Source organism: Oncorhynchus mykiss, chromosome 12 (assembly GCF_057628025.1).
Source record: "Oncorhynchus mykiss isolate SJ-2025 chromosome 12, ASM5762802v1, whole genome shotgun sequence".
NCBI classification, from domain to species: domain Eukaryota; kingdom Metazoa; phylum Chordata; class Actinopteri; order Salmoniformes; family Salmonidae; genus Oncorhynchus; species Oncorhynchus mykiss.
This window is the reverse complement of record NC_143033.1, coordinates 31,354,652-31,362,115: the sequence shown is the minus strand read 5'-3', so window position 1 is coordinate 31,362,115 and position 7,464 is coordinate 31,354,652.

Sequence of the window (7,464 nt, the reverse complement as noted above, 5' to 3'; positions counted from 1 at the left end):
AAATCCTATTTTCCCTAAACCTTAACCTAACCCAAAATCCTAACCTTTACACTAACCCTAAAACTAACCCTAGCTCCTAACCTTAACACTAATTCTAACCTTAACCCTAAACCCCCTAGAAATAGCATTTGACCTCGTGGGGACTAACAAAATGTCCCTAATTGGTCAAATTTTGGTTAGTTTACTATTCTTCTTTAACAAGAATAGTTAAACACATTCACACACACACACACACTCTTCTTTTTGTATTAATATAATATAACCGCTCTCTGTCCTTTTACTGTATGTGAAAAATCCAGTACACTCCATATGGACTGTGTCATTGGACAATTGTGTGTTAAGTGTACTTCTCAGGCCTGCCAGTCACTGCATGGGAATCACAGCACTTTACAAGTGCACACTTTCTCTGAGTGCTCACTTGACACTTTTGAAGACTTGATGTGTAAATACAGTATAGTATGACAATGCTAAAATAATAGGTATGGGCCATGTTTAAGAATAATGTATCTGATGTTTATCACTTGTCTTGTACCATATAGAAGTATCCAAAATGCATAGCAGCATATGTGCAACCACGCCATTAAATGTATTGAATATTTCATACTTTTCAAAGCCCTCTGACTTTTTCCACTTTGTAAGCCCAGATAAACATTTCAGTGAGCCATGAATGGGAAAGGAATACTGTTATACACTCATACATTCCAGTTGTGAGGAATAGGACAGGATACATGAAAGAGAACCAGCGTGAAGCTAAATTAGGACATAAAGTAGTGTAATCCAATAACCCTTTAACATCATTAGAGCTTTGTGAATTAATTGGAAAAATAAATGTAATCTCAACTTTAAAACCATTCAGAGAGTCCTGGGTAATCTCCTTTAGACACTAATCCTGTTTACGATGACAACCGTTCACATACACTCCCAAACTACACACACGGTTGAAAACAGGGTTTTCATAGGCTGAATTCAGATGGCGACTCTTTGAACCGGACCGCTTAAAATACTAGTCTATTGATGCACCTGTGCATCAATCTAATGAAAATAATACAAAAATCCCCATCAGATCTGTCAATTTAAAATAGGGATATCAGTTTTTTGAATGGGCTGCTTCTCAATCCACCACATCTGCCTTGGCAGCAAAATGGCGCCGGGGGAGATGGCCGCCGTTTTACGGTCTCCTAACCAATTGTGCTATTATGTGTTTTTTTTCTCGATATTTGTAAATTGTTTTGTACATAATGTTTCTGCAACCGTATTTTACAGAAGAAAAGAGCTTCTGGATATCAGGACAGCGATCACTCACCTCGGATTAGACAAAGATTTCTTCAACAACAACAACAACAACAGCAGCAAACAGGACTCACATGATATTCTCCAATAACCCCACAGGGCAGACATCCCAATTATTCGCAAAAGGGAGTGACACAGAGGACAAAGAGCCGGATGCCTCATCCGGACCCGCAGAAGACAACTAGGAAAGCTGCCGTTACCGTCAATATTACTCACCAATATGCAATCATTGGACAATAAACTAGACGAGGTAAGATCACGAATATCCTACCAACGGGACATCAAAAACTGTAATATCCTATGCTTCACGGAATCGTGGCTGAATGACGACATGGATATTCAGCTAGCGGGATACACGCTGCACCGGCAGGATAGAACAGCACACCGTAAGACGAGGGGGGGGGGGGGGGGGTCTATGCATATTTGTAAACATTTGTGTTAATTCACCTAGTCACTAAAAAGATACAGGCATCCTTCCTAACTTACTTGCTGGAGAGGAAGGAACCCGCTCAACATTGTAGTCACTCCAAAATACTAACCTAATTGACAGAGTGAAAAGAAGGAAGCCTGTAATGAATACAAACAATTCCAAAACATGCATCCTGTTTGCAACAAGGCACTAAAGTAATTCTGCAAAAGAATTTGGCAAAGCAATTAACTTTTTGTCCTGAATACAAAGTGTGTTCGGTGCAAATCCAATACAACGCATTACTGAGTACCATTCTCCATATTTTTAAGCATAGTGATGGCTGCTTCATGTTATGGATATGCTTGTAATCATTAAGGACTGGGGAGTTTTGTTTCATTAAGGACTGATATGTTTCACCTGTCTTAGTGCGTGTCTCCACCCCCTCCAGGTGTTGCCCATCTTTCCCATTATCCCCTGTGTATTTATACCTGTGTCTCTGTCTGTTGCCAGTTTGTCAAGTCAACCAGCGTTTTTCTCAGCACCTGCTTTTCCCAGTCTCTCTTTTTCTCACCCTCCTGGTTTTGACCCTGCCTGTCCTGACTCTGAGCCCACTTGCCTGACCTCTCTGCCTGCCCCTGACCCTGAGCCTGCCTGCCGGCCTGTACCGTTGCCCCACCTCTGGATTATTGACCTCTGCCTACCCTGAACCTGCCTGCCGTCTGGTACAGTTGCTCCACATCTGGTTTACTGACCCCTGTCTGCCTTGACCTGTCTATTGCCTGCCCCTGAAGGATTATTAAATCATTGTTAATTTGACGTTGTCTGCATCTGGGTCTTACCTTCAAACGTGATAGTACAAACTGGCCATGATGCAACGCCATCTTTTCCAAAGGAGCCTCCATTTGTAGGCACGACGAATTGCTTCGTGGTCTTATGGAGGGGGTCAGAATGTTGGCTGAGCGCCATGAACAGGCGTTGGACATGCTCCTGGAGCAATTCCGTGGGTTGTCTGGGGGGCAGCCTACCATGGTGGTAACCCCACCGCCCCTCAGTAACTTGGCGGTTAGCAGCGCCGCCTCACAGGCCACTCCACCTTCCCGGGGGCCCCGTTTACCTCCCCTGGAACGCTTTAATGGAGAGCCGAGCACCCGTCAGGCATTTTTAGCTCAGTGTGCACTAATTTTCGAACTTCAGCCCTCCTCCTTCCCCTCGGATCACTCCAAGATAGCCTACCTCATCACGCTGATGTCTGGGAGGACTCTCACCTGGGCTACCACCGTATGGGAACTACAGCCGGCCATGTGTGTGAGTCTGGAGGTGTTTGTTGGGAGAGGTGAGGAAGGTTTTTGATGCCTCATTCTCCGGGAATGAAGCTGCCTGGAAGCTAATCCAGTTCCGGCAGGATACCCACAGAATGGTTGACTATGCGTTGGATTTCCGCATGTTTGGCAGCGGCGAGTGCGTGGAACCAGGAAGCACTGTTTGACATGTTCCTGCACAGCGCCTCGGAGGTGGTTAAGGATGAGCGTGCTGCTCGGGAGTTACCCACGGATCTTGACTCCCTCATCGCTTTGACCATCTGCGGGGATGACGGCTGGAGAGGAAATTCGATTTCGCTCTGTCACTTTCCCCAGTTTCTGTGTTGTTGTGGGTTTGTATGTGTGTCTATTTCAGGAAATGGCTTCCTGGATTCCTAAAGCAGCTGATTGGTCAGCCCCATCACTGATTGGAGCTCTGACCACTCCCTCTCATCAGGGGATACTGTTGTTTCTTCAATTACCAACTCCTTCTCCAGCTTGATAAAAGCTAGTGTTCCTTCGTCAGAGAGGAGAGCTTCATTTTATGTCCTATGTGGATTGTTGTGGTGGTCAGTGAAAGTTTTTTAAATATTATTTTGTAGCCGCTCCTTCAGAGGACTTCATAGGACTTTCATACTGAAATTTCATACTTAGAGTATTGGTAAATTATTCTGTGTTTCATTTGTTCCCAGTGTGGGAAGGGGAACGCACCTTGGGAGTGTTTAGGCAAGAGGCCTGAGGGCATATAAAAACCGTAGTATTTAATCTGTCTATGCACACTATGTAAGACCTGGGCGGACCACCCCCTGTATTTTGGTTAGCGCACCAGGTGGTGCTAAAGGTTAGGTTAGAAGTGGGAAGGCAGGTAAGGTATGAAAGGGTGGGATCTTTTACTTTTCCCCTTTTCCTCAAATTACTGTGTGAAGGATGAATAAATTCCCTGTAAACGTTAATATTCTCTGCCTTTGTCATCCTTACCCGCACCTGTAATCACATACCTCTTTCACTCCATGGGGAGTTAAGTGTAGCAGGGTGTCGCATTCCCCCCTCCAAGAGGCGTGCGTAACACAAGCCTATGAAACTTGCCCAGTAAAAGATCAGGCTCGCTGGTAGGAGAGAGTACTCTGGTGGGCCATATAGAGAACTTTTCTCCTTTCCTTACCCGCACCCCTTTTCATGTGATTATGTTGTGGGAAAACCAGTCCAAATCTCTCCGGGTCCTCATTGACTCTTGGGCCGATGAGAGCTTTTTGGACGCCACACTGGCTTCCGAGCTGAACATCGCTACTCAGCCCCTCTCCATTCCCATGGATGTTTGTTAGAGTGCTGGACGGGTGCTCTATAAATCGTGTCTCCCATAACACCACTCCCATCAACCTACATGTTTCAGGGAATCACAGAGAGACTATTCAATTCGTGCTCATCAAGTCCCCCCAGATTTCTGTGGTGTTGGGATTCTCCAGCGACACAATTCCCTCATCAACTGGTCTATGGGTGCTATCATGGGCTGCAGTCCGTTCTGCCACACCCATTGTCTGAAGTCGGCACAACCTGCCCCAAGACGTCTTCCTGGGGGCTCGGAAGTTGTTCTGGACCTCCCCGCCATTCCCTCTGAGTACCAGGACCTCCGGGAGGTGTTCAGCAGGTCCCGGCCACTTCCCTTACGCCGCACTGCCCCTATTACTACAGGATTGATCTTCTCCCGAGCACCACGCCGCCCCGGGGACGTCTGTACTCTCTGTTGGGACCAGAGACCAAGGCTATGGAGACCTACATTGGGGACTCCCTAGCTACAGGATTTATCTGTCCCTCTTCCTCTTCTGCTTGCGCAGGTCTCTTCTTCATGGAGAAAAAGGACAAGACCCTGCGCCCATGCATTGACTACTGGGGACTCAATGACAATACTGTGAAGAGCCGTTATCCGCTACCAGTCATTTCCTCGACCTTCAAGCCACTTCAGGGTGCCACTGTTTTCTCCAAGCTGGATCTACGAAACGCCTACCACCTGGTGCGGATACGAGAGGGGGACGAGTGGAAGACCGCCTCCAACATGGCCAGCGGCCACTACGAATATCTGGTCATGCCCTTTGGCCTCACCAATGCTCCTGCCGTGTTCCATGCTCTGGTGAATGATGTTCTCTGCGCCATGCTGAACTGGTTCCTCTTCGTCTACATTGATGACATCCTCGTCTTCTCCTGCTCCCACAAGAACACGTGCTTCATGTCCGACAGGTTCTCCAGTGCCTTCTGGAGAAACAGTTGTTTGTTAAGGTGGCAAAGTGCGAGTTCCATCGCTCCACCATTCCCTTTCTGGGGTACATCATCTCTGCTGAGAGTGTCCAGGGATCCCAATAAGGTGAGAGCGGTGGTGAATTGGCCTTAGCCTACGTCCAGGGTGCAGCTGCAATGCTTCCTGGGGTTCGCCAACTTTAATCACTGCTTTATCTGGAGTTACAGCACCCTGGCCTCCCTGGTCTGCACTCAACTCTACCAAAGTTCCGTTCACGTGGTCATCTGCCGCTGACCGACCATTCCAGGGCCTTAAATACCGCTTCACCAAATCAAATCAAAATGTATTTGTCACATACACATGGTTAGCAGATATTAATGCGAGTGTAGCAAAATGCTTGTGCTTCTAGTTCGACAATGCAGTAATAACCAATGAGTAATCTAACCTAACAATTTCACAACAGCTACCTTATACACACAAGTGTAAAGGGATGAAGAATATGTACATAAAGATATATGAATGAGCGATGGTACAGAACGGCATAGGCAAGATGCAGTAGATGGTATCGAGTACAGTATATACATATGAGATGAGTAATGAAGGGTATGTAAACATTATATTAAGTGGCATTGTTTAAAGTGGCTAGTGATACATTTTTTACATGTATGGCAGCAGCCACTCAATGTTAGTGGTGGCTGTTTAACAATCTGATGGCCTTGAGATAGAAGCTGTTTTTCAGTCTCTCGGTCCCTGCTTTGATGCACCTGTACTGACCTCGCCTTCTGGATGATAGCGGGGTGAACAGGCAGTGGCTCAGGTGGTTGTTGTCCTTGATGATCTTTATGGTCTTCCTGTGACATCGGGTGGTGTAGGTGTCCTGGAGGGCAGGTATTTTGCCCCCAGTGATGCGTTGTGCAGACCTCACTACCCTCTGGAGAACCTTACGGTTGTGGGTGGAGCAGTTGCTGTACCAGGAGGCGATACAGCCTGACAGTTGATACCACTGGTCCTATCCTGCTTCATCCTGACCCCTCCCATCAGTTCCTGGTGGAGGACTATGCTTCAGATGTCGGAGTGGGGGCTGTCCTGTCCCAACGTTATGCCCTGGACCCTAACCTCTCTGGCACCAGTGGGACGGTAGCGTCCCACCTCGGCAACAGCAAGTGAAATTGCAGGGCGCCAAATTCAAAACAACAGAAATCCCATAATTTAAAATTCCTCAAACATACAAGTATTATACACCATTTTAAAGAAAGCGTATTGTAATTTCAACCACATTGTCCGATTTCAAAAAGGCTTTACGGCGAATGCACACCACACGATTATGTTAGGTCAGCGCCTAGTCACAGAAAACCACTCTCAACATCTTGACGAAAAGTTTTAAAAAGTACAATAAAAGTTTGTAGAAACATGTCAAATGATGTTTAAAATCAATCCTCAGGTTGTTTTTGTTATAAATAATCAATAATATTTAAACCGGACAAAAGCTTCGTCAATAGAAAAGGAGAAACAAGAAATGTGCGCTCCCGATCACACGCTAGACTCATGTCTGGAAATTTCCACTGTCCACTCATTGAAAGTGCTGTATCTCCCTCATTTTTCAGAGTAAAAGCCTGAAACAATGACTAAAGACTGGCCACATGTAGAGGAATCCATAGAGATCGTGTACTGGATCCTAAGTCTTTGTATGGTGGATAGGCTTTCAATGGAAAAACAGCCTGTCAAAATAATAGTACTTCCTGGATGGATTTTCCTCAGGTTTTCACCTGCCATATCAGTTATGTTATACTCACAGACATTATGTTAACAGCTTTGGAAACCTTAGAGTGTTTTCTATCCAATATATGCATATCCTAGGTTCTGGGCCTGAGTAGCAGGCAGTTTAATTTGGGCACGCTTTTCATCCAAAATTCCGAATGCTGCCCCCTACCCTAGTGAAGTTAAGCTGCATCCCTGCGCCTTCTTCTCCCACCGCCTCAATGCCATGGAGAGGAACTACAATGTGGGGAATCGGGAGCTTCTCATGGTGAAGATGGAGTTGGAGGAATGGAGGCACTGGCTAGAAGGGGTGGAACATCCATTCATTGTGTGGTCTGACCACCTCCAGGCTTGCCTGTCACTCGGGCTCTCGTCGGACTCTGGCCTTCGTGCGACAACGCTTTGGTGGCCTACTATGGTTCCAGAAGTTGCCGTGTTTGTTGCCGCCTGCATGGTCTGTGCACAGAACAAGACTCCTC